We start from the raw sequence: 14,762 nt of genomic DNA, 5'->3' as shown, positions 1-14,762 counted from the left end.
GTAAAAAGAGAAGTTTTTGGGGATATTAATGATGAAGTAACAAACTGATAGATCTTTTCCCTTTTGTTGCATCCCACATGGTCCTTGCCTTCTTAGCTTGTGGGTGAGCATCACTCCTAGAGACTCTGTTGCGTGTGTTCAAATTGACAGAGAGGTGCAAAACAAGACCAAAGAAGCAGCAAAACATCTACAGAACTTCTGTATGACAGATGCTGTCAAAACGCCTGTTTTGCCTCAAAGATTACTTCAGTTTTCAAAGAATGGGGGGAGAGAGGTGGAGAGCAGTTCAGGAAAGTTCAACCCATCTGTTTTATCTTTGTTTTCCGATTTTCATTGTTAATTTCTAAACCAGGCTTTACACTTAATTTAATAAAGTGTTTGGTTTGACTAATAAGGATCACTTTTGATTTTGATTTCGCAAGAATAGAGTGAAGACTAGTACAAAGAAAATTCTCTTTATAAACATCCTGCCCAAGAAAGGAAGGTTCGCCCATACTCCATCTACAGGATTTGTAAGTACAAGAAATTTGTTCTCTTCAAAGATTTAAACTCCTTGGCTTTAGGATGCCATCGTAGGGCTGGTTGTTTATAGCTTTTACATGAACATATGGTGAGAAGTTTGACTGAAATAGTTCTACAAACAGCATATCTTAGCATGTATGAAATATTTTGAATAAAGGAGTTCCTGTGTGACCCCATTTATGTGATCCACATTGCTGCTTTTCACTAATGAAAACAAAACTGATCTGAAATTTGCATGAGTGTGATGTCTGGGGATAACAGTCTCATGAAATCAAAATGATGCAGGCTGTCTCTGATTTTGCTAAGATAAATTAGAATTTGGGAGGAAGAATCTCATGGAAAATAAAAGCAGAGAGAATTTCTGAAATTTTAAGAACCCCTGTTTTTTCCTAGGAGATTTTTTTTGAGTCAAAGATTTTAAGTTTATAATCAATGAAGAGTAATGGTTCAAGAGGCTGCAGACAGCACAGATTCAAATAAGCCTGAAGAAATCTTTATATTGTCTCTGAAGTATTGTAACTTTTGCAAGGAGGGTTTTTTCTAGGTCAGCATGTCTATAATCCAAAATGGAGCTGATCCATAGATCTACAATTCAGATGCTGCCACAAAGACCTGCCACCTGCTTGCAGGTCTTTCACTTACACATGCTAGATAGATACTGTGAGAAGTTTTTTGGCAGAAAAGCTTTAATTTGCAATGTTTCTGCCTACCAAACCCAAACTGATTTAACTCTAAGTCCTGTTGCTAGAATGGCAAATGTATTTAAAGGAGAAATGGTAGTAATGGAATAGTTCTGAAAGTGAGGTTCAGACAAAAAAAAAGAGCAGCCCTATAGAAGAAAAAGTGGTCTAATGAATCACTTCTTTGTTCATACTGTCCCTTTAAAACAAAGCAGAATACAAATGTTTGAACAAAAATGCTTCAGTTGTTGCATTCTCAGCAATGCATTCTCTTTCTCACCTTAAACCATCCAGAGTCCTTTGTAGCCACATACAGTATGCGACAGAACAATTTGGAAAAGATTCATCTATCAAGTTTAACAACTTTCTGGTGTAACTTCAGAGAGGTTTATTGCTTATTCATGTGGAAGTGAGTACACCCAACTTGTTTTGCCTGGTTTTGCTACTTTTGCTGGTTTGCAGGCTGTACTGGTAGCTGCAAATGGCTTCTCAAGTGACATTTGCTGACATTCAGTAGTGTATATTTATCAGTATTCTTCACCTCACTTCTATATGTGTAATCTATTTTATTTTGTTCCTCATAGCAGCCTCCTTTCCACTGTCCATGGCCTGAAAATGATAAATGGCACAGTGGCATATTTCCCTAGCTGCACTAAAATGTCACTGTGAAAAATCTTTAATGGGCTAAGTGTAGCTTTTCAGGTTATGACTTGTCAAGTTATGGAGAAATTCTAGAGTTTCTCCCTAATCCACCATTCTTTGGTACCACAGCACTGCCGGCAGAGACTAATTATAAGTTACACCAGTCAGAGCAGGGCAAGAATAAATGAAGTAGAAACTGTTTGATCAAGGCTCATTTATACTTGCTTTCTGCACTTGTGCTGATATGCTCTGTGCAGGCTGATGCTGGATGTGCCTTACTGCCTATGTATGAATATGCACACATGCTGAGATCTAGGTTATTGCAAAGAATTTGCTTATCACTGCAGCACTGGACATGTTTATACTGCTCCTACATCTGGGAGTGCTGAGGGAAACCCTCCAGGCTGGCCAAAGTAATGGAATGCTCTAAGAAAGAGTCTCTGGTGGCACCTGTGATTAAAATGAGCACCAACTGGAAATAAACAGATGAGAGCACCTAGTGTTACTATCCTCTTTTAGTTTAGGTACCAAAATAGGTCAAGAGAGGCTGACTTAGATTTTAAAACAACCTCAGAAATACAGTGTACCTGCCCGACTCAAGGATCTAGAAGACTATTCTGCTTTAGCTTTTCTCTTCCTTTTTCAGCAGTTCTTGATCAACTTTTTGGACAAAATTCCCAAGTCCAGAATATAGAACAGCTTTTGAGAACATTCACCCTAAATCTGACTGCAGATGATACTTGGGTGTCACTTTTCCCTAGTTTTCCCTGCCTTTGCAATGAATACTTAAAAGAAACATCATAGTTCCTTAGTTCTTTTCTTTAAAAAGAAACCTTCCTTTTCTTTAAAAAGAAACCTTTCTTTAAAAAGAACCTTCCCTGTTCTATGATCATAAAGCATCATGCCCAGATTTCCTCCCATCGAAGAGCTAGAAAGCACAAAAGGAACTAAATGCTAGAACCAACAAGAATATTTGTTTTGCAGCAAATGCTGAATGGTGTAATTTATCTGACAAAGAGGGCATTTTTGGCATTGAGGGACAGCAGCGCTTCTTTAGACCATGCCATGAAGTAGGAAGTAGCTGAAATTATTTTTATGTGATTTTTCTATTACTTGCATTTAACTGGTATTTTTTATCAGTGAGGACAAGAGCTTGTAAATCTTGATATGACATGCAGCATAAAATACTTACTTGGCTTTTGAAAAGGAGCCAGGGTGGAAGTGCTCTAGAGTAAAATCTACCTTCTTCTTCTCCCATGCCCTACACCAACTTCCACCTTACTACTAACATGCTGCTATTACAAGGCCTGTGCCCTCATATCCATACTAGTTCCAGAGGGTCCATATTTCACCCTTAGGACTTAAGTGTTCACATAATCCATGATGACCTCCTGCAAGGATGTGACTTTAAGTCCCTATGCCTACAAAATATGCTCAGTGGGGAAAAATCTCTTATCTGACTAACTTTAAAATCATGTCAGTCTTAGGAAATGTCATGAGTCCATCAGCTTTCCCAATTAACATTTTCAGTGCTAATTTACTGTGTAGACATAGATCACCCAGTACTTTGCTTTAGAACACAGTTTAGACCTCACTTTGTTTCCAAGGGAAAGTTTAAGGGAAAGAAACATCTTCTAGTAGGATAACTGAAAGCAACATCTGGAGTAAGGTTTTTGTATACAAAGGAGGATTTGTGTCTGAGAGCTTTTTTCCCCCTAGTTAAAACAGTTGGTCTAAGAGAGAATATTGCCTTTTCTAGCAGTTTTTATTATATTCTTAGACCATACTACTAAAACAGCCAACAGTATTACCATGCTTTGCTTGTCCTGAAGGGGTGAAAAATAACTTTAAATGCTTTTGAAATGAAGCCCTATTATGCTTTTAAGCCTTTGGCTAAATATCTTCAGCTAACACTCCTGGAAGCCAGCAGAGGCTCTGTGCTTGGATCTAGAAATTCTAAAATTTACAGGCTTTTCCCTAGCACTGCTCCTAGAGGACAAACAAATGCTTTTCTCCAGTTCACTCTGCAGCCCTCAGATTACCCTGAGTTCAGTTTACTGCATTTACTACCTGCCCTTGTGGAAGCCAGGTGAGTAAGTTCTGCTACCACTATGGTCAAGCATCCCAGGAGCTCTAAAGAGCCTTGGGGTTTTCTTCTGCTTCAAAGGCACTTTCTCCCCACTCAGAGGAGTGTAAATTCTGCCACTGACTGGGGTGTGACCATGGCTCTGAGAGTTTAGCTTGCAATGTTCTGGGGCTGCACTGTCCTTCAGAAACACCTCTGCCTGCTCCACAGGCATGAGGCCACATCAACCTGCTCTTTGCTCTTCTTCAGAGACATTCACCAAAAACTCTCTGGGTCAGAGGAAGCAGACCAGCAGGGAGCCTTCATGCAGAAGTTGCCAGTTTGGCACCTATTTTTTTTTTCTTTTTTCAGCATGGCATTGCAAGGGATTCAGCTTTTCACATCTATTTATTTAGTTTGACTGCTTATGGCCTTTCAAATGCAACTGTCTTCTGTGTGTCCAAATGCCACGGGGGATGGTTTGGCTTTGTGAAAAGATGGTGGAAAAAAGGAAATAAAGCAGCTTCCCTAAGGGCTTATTCGTAAGACACACTGCTGCTTGTGGCTTGTTTCCCATGGAGGACAAAATTTCTCCTAGTGTTTGACATATATGAAGATACCACCCCTGCTCTTTGCCAGCATCAAAAGGGAAGATGTACTCAAAGATCTCAAGCTGCATGCAGAGACTATCAACAGCTTCAGATTAAGCACAGCCAACATCACTGGGACAAAACTGGATATTGTATTATTGTCCTTTTTATCATCCTTTTTATTCTTGTGTGTGTGTTCAATAGTTCACTTGAAAAACAAAACACTGAAATAAAAACCACCCACATTTTTCCTACTGAAGTGATCTACCTGACAATAAAATTCAAGTACTTCTTTCTAAAAGGTGTTTCAGAAAGCACTGAAGTTACAGTAAGGAAAAGAAAATATATTCATACTGGCCTTTTCAAAAGCACTTGCCTGATGCCCAGTTTTACTCAATTTTAGTTGGAGCAGAGCTAAGGCATGACCACAGTCCAGAGCAATTTCACACCTACAAGCATAGGTAGATTTCCTGGTGAACATTTAGGGAGTGGCAGACCCTCTCCTGTATCCTTGCTAGATTACAGGCTAAATTGTGGCCAAGTTTCTGCTCTGCTCCCTAATACATATTATGGGTGCAATCATCTCTGTGTAAATCCCCATGTGGATTTGGGCCTGAGTGTTTTTGAAAATCCCACCCACATGGGATACCCGTAGGTCAAATGAAAAATTGCATAAGATATTAACTAAACCTACAGCTTATAAAAAGTTACCCACAAGAAAGGTACACAGGTTAGTGCTGCTCCAGGGCATCCTTAAGTCACACTTCAGCAAGTTATAAAGTTATCTTTGGAGAGCAATCAGACCAAGCTGTCAGTCCTGTAAGGATAGATTTATGTGTCTCTGACATGTCAGTTGTCGTCTTTGCCACTTCATTGCGGCTATGATATTTCAGCAGGAGGTAACCACTGCTATTCCCCTGCCTGAAAATCCACAGAACTTTCTTCTGTAAACATTTATTACCCTGGATGTTTTCCCATCACAGGACAGCATCTCTGAATTCATCTACATGTTTTTTCAACTCTCTCTCACAGGTCCGTGCTTGTTTTTCTCAAATTTTTCTCATTTTAATCTACATTTATGTAGTAGAAGGTTCACAGCCAAACATTTTTCCCCCCAAAACACTCCATACTTCGTTGGTGTTTTTAGTGATATAATTTAAAAGAGCACAGTTTCTTTTGTTTGTTGCTGAGGAAGTAACCTAGGTCACCACCTTGCACTGGAAGAGTTACTTACTGCCTTCATCATGAAGGGGCCTAATCAAGAACTTGGTTAGTAATCTGTACTTTTGATGCAATATTGTCATTGAGCTTACCTCCAGAGTTGGGCTTGTTTCTCCCTATATTCTCCTGAAATACTGTTCTGCAGGTTGGAAAGATGATTTGTTCTGGCTGAGTCTAAAGTGAACAATTAGAGAATGGAAACTCAAAGTGAGTTTATGTTTAAGACCTTAATTCTCCTGGAAGGTGAGCACAGTGGCAATGCCAGCACCATGCAGCAGACTGTGTCCTGACTGCAGCTACCCTGGAGCCTGAATCCTCTTCCCAGCTCCACAGGAATGCACACAAAATTGGTGTTTGGTACATAGAAGCTGGAGACAGAGCAGTGCATGGCCCAGTACGAATCTGTAGCCTAAGAGATATGGTCCTCCCAGTATTGTTAACTTTTGTACAAAATGCCCCCTGGAGACACGTTTAAGAGTTGCCATTTCAGCAAATGACATTTTGCATATTCTTCGGAGATACCACATGGGTAATGCAGTCATACTCAGCTCAAAGTGACCATGGGGATTGAACATGACTCAGCTGCTCTCTGGATTACTCACACAGGGTATTTTATGTCAGCAGACAGTAAGAGGAGCTGAAGTGGGGCTAGAAAATGGAGAAAAGACATCTTCCCTTCAGCACTGCCATTTTGGTAATGCTGGAATGTTCTGCACAGGTAGCAGCTTATGCTGGTGCATAGTGGAGATCAGCTTTGTAACAACAGAAATTTTTTTGTAAAAACCAATTTTTCTCAAGTGTTTCTCTCTTTAGTGTGAGATTCTTTCATCAGAATTAATATTGAGAAGCTACTAAAAACTGTAGTGATATTACTCCTTCAAGCTCCCTTCTCTTGTTAGAGCATATCAAAACTTACTTGAGCCCCATATCACTTTCCCCCTAATTCAGTACTTTAATTTCCTGTTTTCTTTACTGATTTTTTTTACTATTTCTTTTGAATTACTGATCTGATTATTCCCTTTGACCACACCTACCTGCTGTGGTCTCCTTCCTCATGCTTGGTTTTTTTCCTTTTTTGGGGACAGCTTGGTTTTTTTCCTAATTACCAGAAGGCCTTCCTATTTCTCTTTGGAATTATTTTAAAAATAAATTTTCTTTGTCATTAAGGCTCCTCAGATATTTGATCATGATTTATTCTGAAGTTGTTTGTCTCCTTTAGACTGTAAGTATTTTACAAGTTAAAATACATCTGATCTCATGGTTAACAGCAGGCAGGGTTCAGAGCAGAACCAAGTTAGGCCAAGTAAATCTACCCATGAAACTTCCCAGCATTCCACTGATGCTCCAGTGCTCTCTTGCAGCAAACATAAGTGCTTTTGGAAGGCTTGTTTTTAGTACAAACAAACAAACAAACAAACAAACCAACCCAGCTCCCACCAAAAGAACACGTGATCTCCCCATGCATGCTTGGGTTCAATTTCCTGACCTGCTGTCTCTCTAACTGCAGAGGACTGTGTCAATTCACCCACAGCCTGATAGTTGTCCTTGGGCAAGGTGCATTCCACAGTTCCTCCTGGAGGTGATCTACTTCCTATAACAAAGCATTTTTCAGAGTCATTATCTGAATTTGCTTCCTCGTATATTGGGTGAGCATCCCCACAACTGCACTGCAGAACTGCACTGAAACTGAGCTGCACTTTCTAATGAAAATTCATTTCATTGCAAAATTCCCAATCAGCTCTAATTTGGAAGCCCCAGCTGAGCTCCTGCTGTGAGATATATCATAAGAGACAGATCTTGCTGTGAAGGGCTGGCAGGTTGGAGAGATGAAGGCTGGGAAGAAAAGCACAACAGAAAGGTGAAATGGCTTCCTCGGAATCACGCAATGGGTCACTGGCAGTTTTGGGTCCTCTTAGTGCCAGCCACAGACCATGCTACCTCTCACATCCTGAGCTTGCAGACAGACTCAGCTTTCCCTGGTCATCTTTTCATTAACTAGATTATTCTTGCATGTAGGTTAACGCTTGGGTGCACAAGTTCAGCAGTTTTGAACTTTGCTTACAAAGCATCATGTGCGTATATATATGGCACCATCAAAAACTTTGAGGTAACAGATAACAAAGATGTCACAGTAAAATGCTTAAAAGGCAGACCCTATTGCAACAGAATAGGCAAGAGGACAAGGAAAATCAAGTGTTGTTCTAGCTAAAGGCTGTCAGCTGCTCTGAACAAGGTAAGAAATACCATGTGAATTTCACAGTTTGGAAAATCTGGCATAAGATGGTGCACCTGAGCTTGTACAGGTTGTTAAGCCAATGCTATGGTTAGAATGTTATCCCTTACTTAAACTTTTTCAGATGCTTCCCAGATCTCTAAGACTATAAAAATTTTTAGTTTTAAAACATTTTTATTTTTTCTTCTGGCCTGACAATGATTAGGAACAGAATTAGAGACAACTTGTTGTATATTATGAATAGTAGACCATTGTATTTTGTTTATTTTTCCTAGGAGCTTTCTGAAACTAAAATTTCTCTTTGAGGACAGCTGGACCATGCCCCTGAGGAAAAAGATGCTTATGTCAAGGCTGAGGTTAATGATTTTAATTTACAGTTTTTGTGGGAATACTGTTTTGATTCTGCAGATATCGCTGTCTCTCCATTGTTTTAAAAATGCAGCAATACTTAAATAAGGCTTTACATCTTATTACCCCAAAACACGTTTAATTTTGTTTGACTAGATCATGTCAGTATGTTAATAGAATAATTGTTATTCCAAACATGCTTGGTGAACTTGAATACCAAAGTGAAGTTTATATGTTTAATCAAATATACTCAGTAATTCCAGAGGAAAATGCAGAAGTGTTTTCTGTCAATATTTTCTTGACTTTTGAAATGAGTATACATTGCCCAAATTGTCATTCTTGGGGATCTATTTTCTATCCAGATCCAAGCAATTGAATTTATTTGTATGACTGTTTACAATGGCTGAAAAGGGAAAAAAACCCCACGAGGTCACATTGGCAATACTTCTTGCTGGAAGTACTTTTACAGGTATGTGATCAAGGGAAGGAAACATCTTGCAGATTTTCAAGCCATGAGTTGTCAGATGGGTCCTAAAACCAGCTGCAATTCCCAAAACTGTACTGTATTTTTGGATGTATTATAAAAAGGCTGCCATTTCTCTTTTTTGTCTCTCATGCAACATTTCATCTTTCCTTCTGCATGAGATGATGACTTAAATCTCATCTAGTTCCTTCAGAGAGCTTCAAAAGAGAAAAAAAGGCTTAAAAATATTACTTGATAAAAAGCCTATCCATAGTGCTATCTGGTTTAGAAACCAAGCAGGGACCTTGGGGTGAGAGCTGCCCATGGAATGGTGTTGTGCAGGCATGGGCAAGTGACAGGACAATGTGGTATGAATGGGAACAGGAGCTTTGGGAGCAGTGGAGATTCTGAGAGGATGCTTGAAGAGACATCACAGAAGTGGGATATGAAGTTGAAGGATCTGAGGAAGAATGATCTGGAGGGCACAGGAGCAGAACAGCAAAATGCAAAGAGCCTGTAGGACTAAGAGGGATTTAAGGGATCCTACAGGCTCCTTGCTGCTGTTGACCCAGCTACCTCTCAGGGTAACATTGTGGGAAGGTACCCAAAGGGAATTTGTAGAATGTGGTTTGTAAACTTTCTATGTATTTATCACTACACCCTCCACATTTTCCTGAAGCAACTGTCTCCAGCAGTGACTGCTTACAGACCCAGCCAGGAGAGAATATTTGGATGGGCTTTTGGAGGGTGATGTGGCTGGCAGAGAACAGGTGAAGGCAGTGCCGCTGAGCTCAAGTGTATCATGCTTGCAATTTGTTTCAGGACTGACCCTGAACCTTCCAGGCCCTGGAATATTTTCTGTCCTCAGGGAATGTGAGGAAGTGTGGACACAAAGGGAGAGACTTGAAGTATTTCTCCAGGAAGAAAAGATGTAAATATTTTTGTATATTGGCTGAAGATTTTTAAAGATTTTGCTAAATAGTATGGTTTTATTACTTCTAATAGTAGAAAAACAAGTTGTCCTAGGATCACAGTTGTTATACATTTCCTCAGATTATCTTAGTTGGAAACCTCATTTGAGATAAGACATTCTTCTTTTCAGCAGTATAGCTCCTGTTAAGTTATTATAGAATTAAGGAAATGATGATTTTATTGTTAACAAACAGTAAAATATAATCCAACGTTTTCACCACATTCAAAAATGCCATAGAACTGCTGTGATGGAAGTGTGTTATTCTTGCTTCTAGATAAAGAACATCAAAAAAGGTTGTTTAATATGAAAATTTGCCTTTCCCAATTATATGTGTTTTCAACATCTACGGTGTATTCAGAGTATTTTGTGCAGCTTCTCTGCTCTGAAAAAAATCCATGGACAAATTTTCATGGAGAAAGTTAGATATAGATGATATAGATATAGCTATATCTATTTTTCTTTTAGGTGAAAGTGGCAGCTGAACAAAGCCTGCTCTTTCAACGAAGCAGCAAAGCAGCAGTATAGGGCCAGAGCTGGAAGTCTTTCTGCTGTAAATCCACACCAATCCAACTAAGACCAAGCACTTGTGAATATTAAATTCACACTAGTGTAGCTGAGAGTAGAAATGGCCTTTGTTTTTGAAACCCTTGGAGTCTGAAGTGAAAAAAAAAGGAGCAGGGTTTAACCTTTAAACCTTTCAGTGACCTTTAAGCAGTACTTTGGATTATATCTGCCCTTGTTAATCTGAAGCCACTTGCAAACATAACTGGCATTCCTGTTTTTTAAGTATACTTCACGTACATTATAGAATGGGTTAGCAATTGAAAAGTTTGGCTCCTGTTCATTGTGTCTTTATCACCTTTTAAAGTGATGCTTATCATTGTAAACAAAATTTCATAGTAAGCAGCAACATGAGAAATGCTTTGTGTCAAAGTGCATCATGTAAGTGATGGCCAGGCTTAGATCTGTACTCTTGGAGGAGCAAGCCCACTGTTGATCAAGATATTAAATTTTGTAGAATTCCTGTATTAACGTAGAACTCAACAAGGACCAGCTTTGTTGGCACCTCTTTCTATCATAGGTGAGTAGAAACTTCAGCAACATCCAGCCAGACCATTATTTTTCCTTCTTTGGCTTTTCTTTCTTTTACACTATTCACATCACTGCTTTGCATGCACTTTTTTCTCACATACCTTCCCCATACATATCTTCATTTTGGTCTATTAAATCCAAACTATTGGTACAAATGACATAAAATGAACCATGAATTTATCTTGGACAAGATCTCACTGTTCTCATAATCTAAACAGAGTTTAATTAACACTAGAAACATCTACTTCTTGATATAAATAAAATAGTCTAAAACTGGTGATTGTAATTTCCCCTTTTCATTCACACAATGATTGCAAAATGTCTTGCCATTCACATGGAAATTTTTCTTCTAAGTACGTCTGTCTTTAGTGGAACAATGTCATGGGCAGAGCACAAATTTATAGAGGATGTATATGTTTAAGAAATAGCAGCTATTTCATATTCTGTGTCCATCAGTTGAATCAAGAATTTTCCTGCTGGATTGTTACAGTAACACAGAGGAACTGATGCACTGCCCCTTACATTCAAGCTACTTTTCAAGTGTAGAAATACTGGCCTTAGAAATTGACAAAATTACAAACAAGTTATTTTGCCTTGAAGTATGAAATGCTGGAAATTGCTGAGACAACCTAGCACAGCAGAGACAGTCAGGCTGAATCAGTGTGAGGAACACCATTGTAGGTTTAGAAAGATAAACACTTGGGATTTGTTTTCCTGAAAAGTTTTACCAGGACTTGACATTGTAAAGACATTGAGTGTCATAGGCTTTTAAAGAAATAGAGAGTTGATAAGCTGAGAGCAAACACTGAAAGGTCTTGTGATGTAGATGGTGAAAAGCACCTGTTTTTTATGGTGGATATTTATTTGAATATGAAAAGTACTGTACATTTCTTTTATCATCTCCTCATCTCTGGCTGTTGCATGTTGGAGAATTGCTAAATCTCTGGAGAGGGATCAGATCTGTAAAAGTTGTCAGTTGTTAAGACAAGGTATTCAGTGAATAAATGAATTATTGTACTGAAGTCCTTTATTGAATATTCCTGTGTCACTGCTTTAGTTAAGCACAAGAACACAGGCATTTAACAATATTACTTTAAATTCAAAATGCCTTGAAAGTACTGAGATTCAATTTGCAAATGTAACCAAGAATAAAACATGTGCCTTGGATTACATGTCACTTCTTGGGATGTTTTGACATAACGCATTTAGAAAATACTTTCCTGTGACAGAAATGATTAAAATAAATTTCAGTTATCTGTGACTTGTAACAGTCCAGTTCTTGGTTAGTTTGTTCTCTGCATCACAGCAAGCACCATCTGACATGCTCACTTGTGTATCAGTGTGAAGGCCAACTGCTTAAGGCTAAAGTGCTATTGTGTTCCTTGTGTGAATAATCCTGTTAGCAGCAAGGGAACACAGGCATGGAAAAAGCATAAAATGGTCACAAGTGAGAAAATAACCTGACTTCCTTCTCTTTTCTAGGGATGGTCTGTGCAGTATTTTTAGACAGATCTCTTGCGTGATGGTACCAACATCTTCAAAGACTCCATCTTTTTATCTCCTCTCAGGGGTACCAAAACCACACCAGCCTTCTATATGTGTTCAGATGGGCACACTTAGAAAAGTAGATAAGCAAATCCATTCAATAATCTGAGCTCTTCATTTCCAAAATACTGGTACCAAGATAGAAAATATAAGGATACACAGGGAGGTACTTTTCTCTGTGTCTTTCATGAAAACACACTTACTCTAGAAATTCAGTATATAAGGACTACAGACCACTATTCCCAAAGAGCAAGCATGTCATAATGGAAAATATACACCAGAAATTTAGTATTAAATCTACTTTTATTAAATATAGTTAAATTAGCTACAGCTTCTCAGTATCAAATTTTAGTATTATGTGCAGTATTACATTAAAAAAATTAATCCAAGTAGACAATTCCTACTACAGAGTTATGCTCACATTTCCCACTCATATTTGTGGGACTTGCAGAAATCCAAGAATGGTGGTTTTGGGTTTACTAACAAAATGTCACAATTAAACATATCCAGGAGGTCAGGTAAGACTGCCTGTAACCTTATAGTATTTATATTAATAGTAACATTCTCAGAACAGCATGATTAATTCACTGATCATATCACCTGCCCATCCATCTAGGCCAGGTAAATGCCAAAACCAAAAAAAGATTGTTACTTTTTGCAGTGCACCTGTTCTTAGCACATGATGAGACGATTGTGAAGACAGTGATGGAACATACATCAAAAACTTGTTGCTTCATGCTCTGTGACACATTTGCTGTACCAGGAATGAAACAGAGAGAGGAATTTGGTTGCTGGAATTATGAAATCCAGAACCTGGTTCTATAATCTGCTGATCATATGGACTTCTGTTGTCATTTGGATGTGATTACATATTCACTGTCTTAATTAACAGTTATGGATGTTGCATGACATGGTGTTAACACCCTATCTGAAAATAAAATGAGTACTGACATGTCGAGGACTTGGCTAAAAGGTGTTTTGATTTCTCTCTGATTAGTGCTGGATCTCACTGTTGATTTGTCAACCATTTTAGCTTCATCAGAAGAAAGAGAAAGATGGGCAAAGGCAGGTTCTGCTTCCCACAGCATCCTGGGGCTGGTACCAGCTGCACAAGAGGTAAGGCAAGGTTTAAAGTGCACTGAGGCAGCCCAGGTACCAGCTAACCAGTACCCACCACTCCTGCTCAAACCCTCCTGCTTCCCCACATTCAGTGGGTGGCAGAAAACATAGATTATTCCCACATTCAGTGGGTAGCAGAAAACAACAGCTGCCCCACTTCTTAGGCTATTGGTTAAGACCTGTGGGACTCATGCATTTGAAAGCTTCATGTGGGAAAAGGAAGTAGAGACTGAAGCACTTACACCCTTGGGAAAATGCACAGATAACACCTCTGAGGGCACAGCAGGATGTGGAGCACCATCACCAAGTTTTGTCAGAGATCAACACCTCTTGGACTTTTATGATGTCCCTGACCTGAGGAATGTGTTCTGCATAGAACATTTCAGGGGCAGCCCCTCGGGTGAGGCAGACACAGCCCTGTTCTCTACATGGGTCACAGAGGGAGTGAGACATGAGGAAGAGGAAAAGGAAGAAGGTTGCCCTGCCCTGGTGAGCAGGTGCTCTTCTTAATCTGTATCATAGCAAGTAGCCCAGGAATATTAAGGCTGGAAATTGAGGAGCTTTAACCTGCTTAAGGCTCTGGGGCTCTTATGCTTTTATGTACATTTATGCAGACAAGAAGCATGTAAGACTTGCAGTTCAAAATACAGATACAAATAATGCCGATGTTTGGTAAACAGTTTTTGTCTTCTGCTATGCTCCTTTGGAGAGAAAATAAAAAAAAGTAAAAGAGACAAAGCAAGCAAAACTCCCACAATTTAACTTTGCTACAAGATTTGTCTTCCTCCCCTTAGAAACATTAAAATCCAAGTACATGCCAGTAAAATGTTTTCAGGAGATGGTACTCAGTACATAAAAAGCTAAGCAAATAAACTTCAAACATCAAAGTACCAGATCCTAAAGCTTGGAATTTAAAACTGCAAAGTGCACAGAAATAAAACCCTTGTGGACATGTTAAAATGTCTAATTCATTATTATTTCAAAAAAGATTAAAAAATAATTTCTTAACATTAAAGTGCAATCAAGCTCTGAAGAAATTATTTAAACTTTCCATAGGAAAAAAGCACACTTTAGAATGCTGCAAGGGTATTGATGGCTATTAAATATTTACTTTTCTCTCTAGCTCACACTAGAAAGAGTAATTTGTATTTGGCAGAAACTGGCTGCAATTACATTAGTCAATCCAAAAGCCCAACTTGCTCATACAAAATGCAAACAAATTAGTTAAAATGGTCTAATTAGCAGACTGTAAAAATGCAAAGCAAGGCT

The 14,762-nt window shown here is 38.8% G+C and overlaps 1 long non-coding RNA gene across 6 annotated transcripts in view; it reads left to right on the top strand.

The window, feature by feature from the left end:
- The window catches only part of LOC139590233 (uncharacterized), a 30,473-nt gene extending 17,141 nt beyond the window's left edge, over nt 1-13,332 (top strand). The window contains exons 2-7 of one of the 6 annotated variants that reach the window (XR_011679282.1): nt 428-512; nt 1,497-1,611; nt 8,229-8,309; nt 8,664-8,770; nt 9,587-9,695; nt 10,203-13,332. This is a non-coding gene — a long non-coding RNA (uncharacterized lncRNA). Of the gene's footprint in view, nt 1-427; nt 513-1,496; nt 1,612-8,228; nt 9,696-10,202 lie in introns of all 6 variants that reach the window. The other 5 variants (XR_011679278.1, XR_011679280.1, XR_011679276.1 and 2 more) reach the window with 5 other exon arrangements.
- Nucleotides 13,333-14,762: the final 1,430 nt, after the last annotated feature.

This window comes from Agelaius tricolor, unplaced genomic scaffold (genome assembly GCF_023055355.1).
Source record: "Agelaius tricolor isolate 1412-34295 unplaced genomic scaffold, bAgeTri1.0.p SCAF_1, whole genome shotgun sequence".
In the NCBI taxonomy this organism is placed as follows: domain Eukaryota; kingdom Metazoa; phylum Chordata; class Aves; order Passeriformes; family Icteridae; genus Agelaius; species Agelaius tricolor.
Note: the sequence above shows the minus strand (reverse complement) of the source record. Positions and strands in the feature narration are given on the sequence as shown.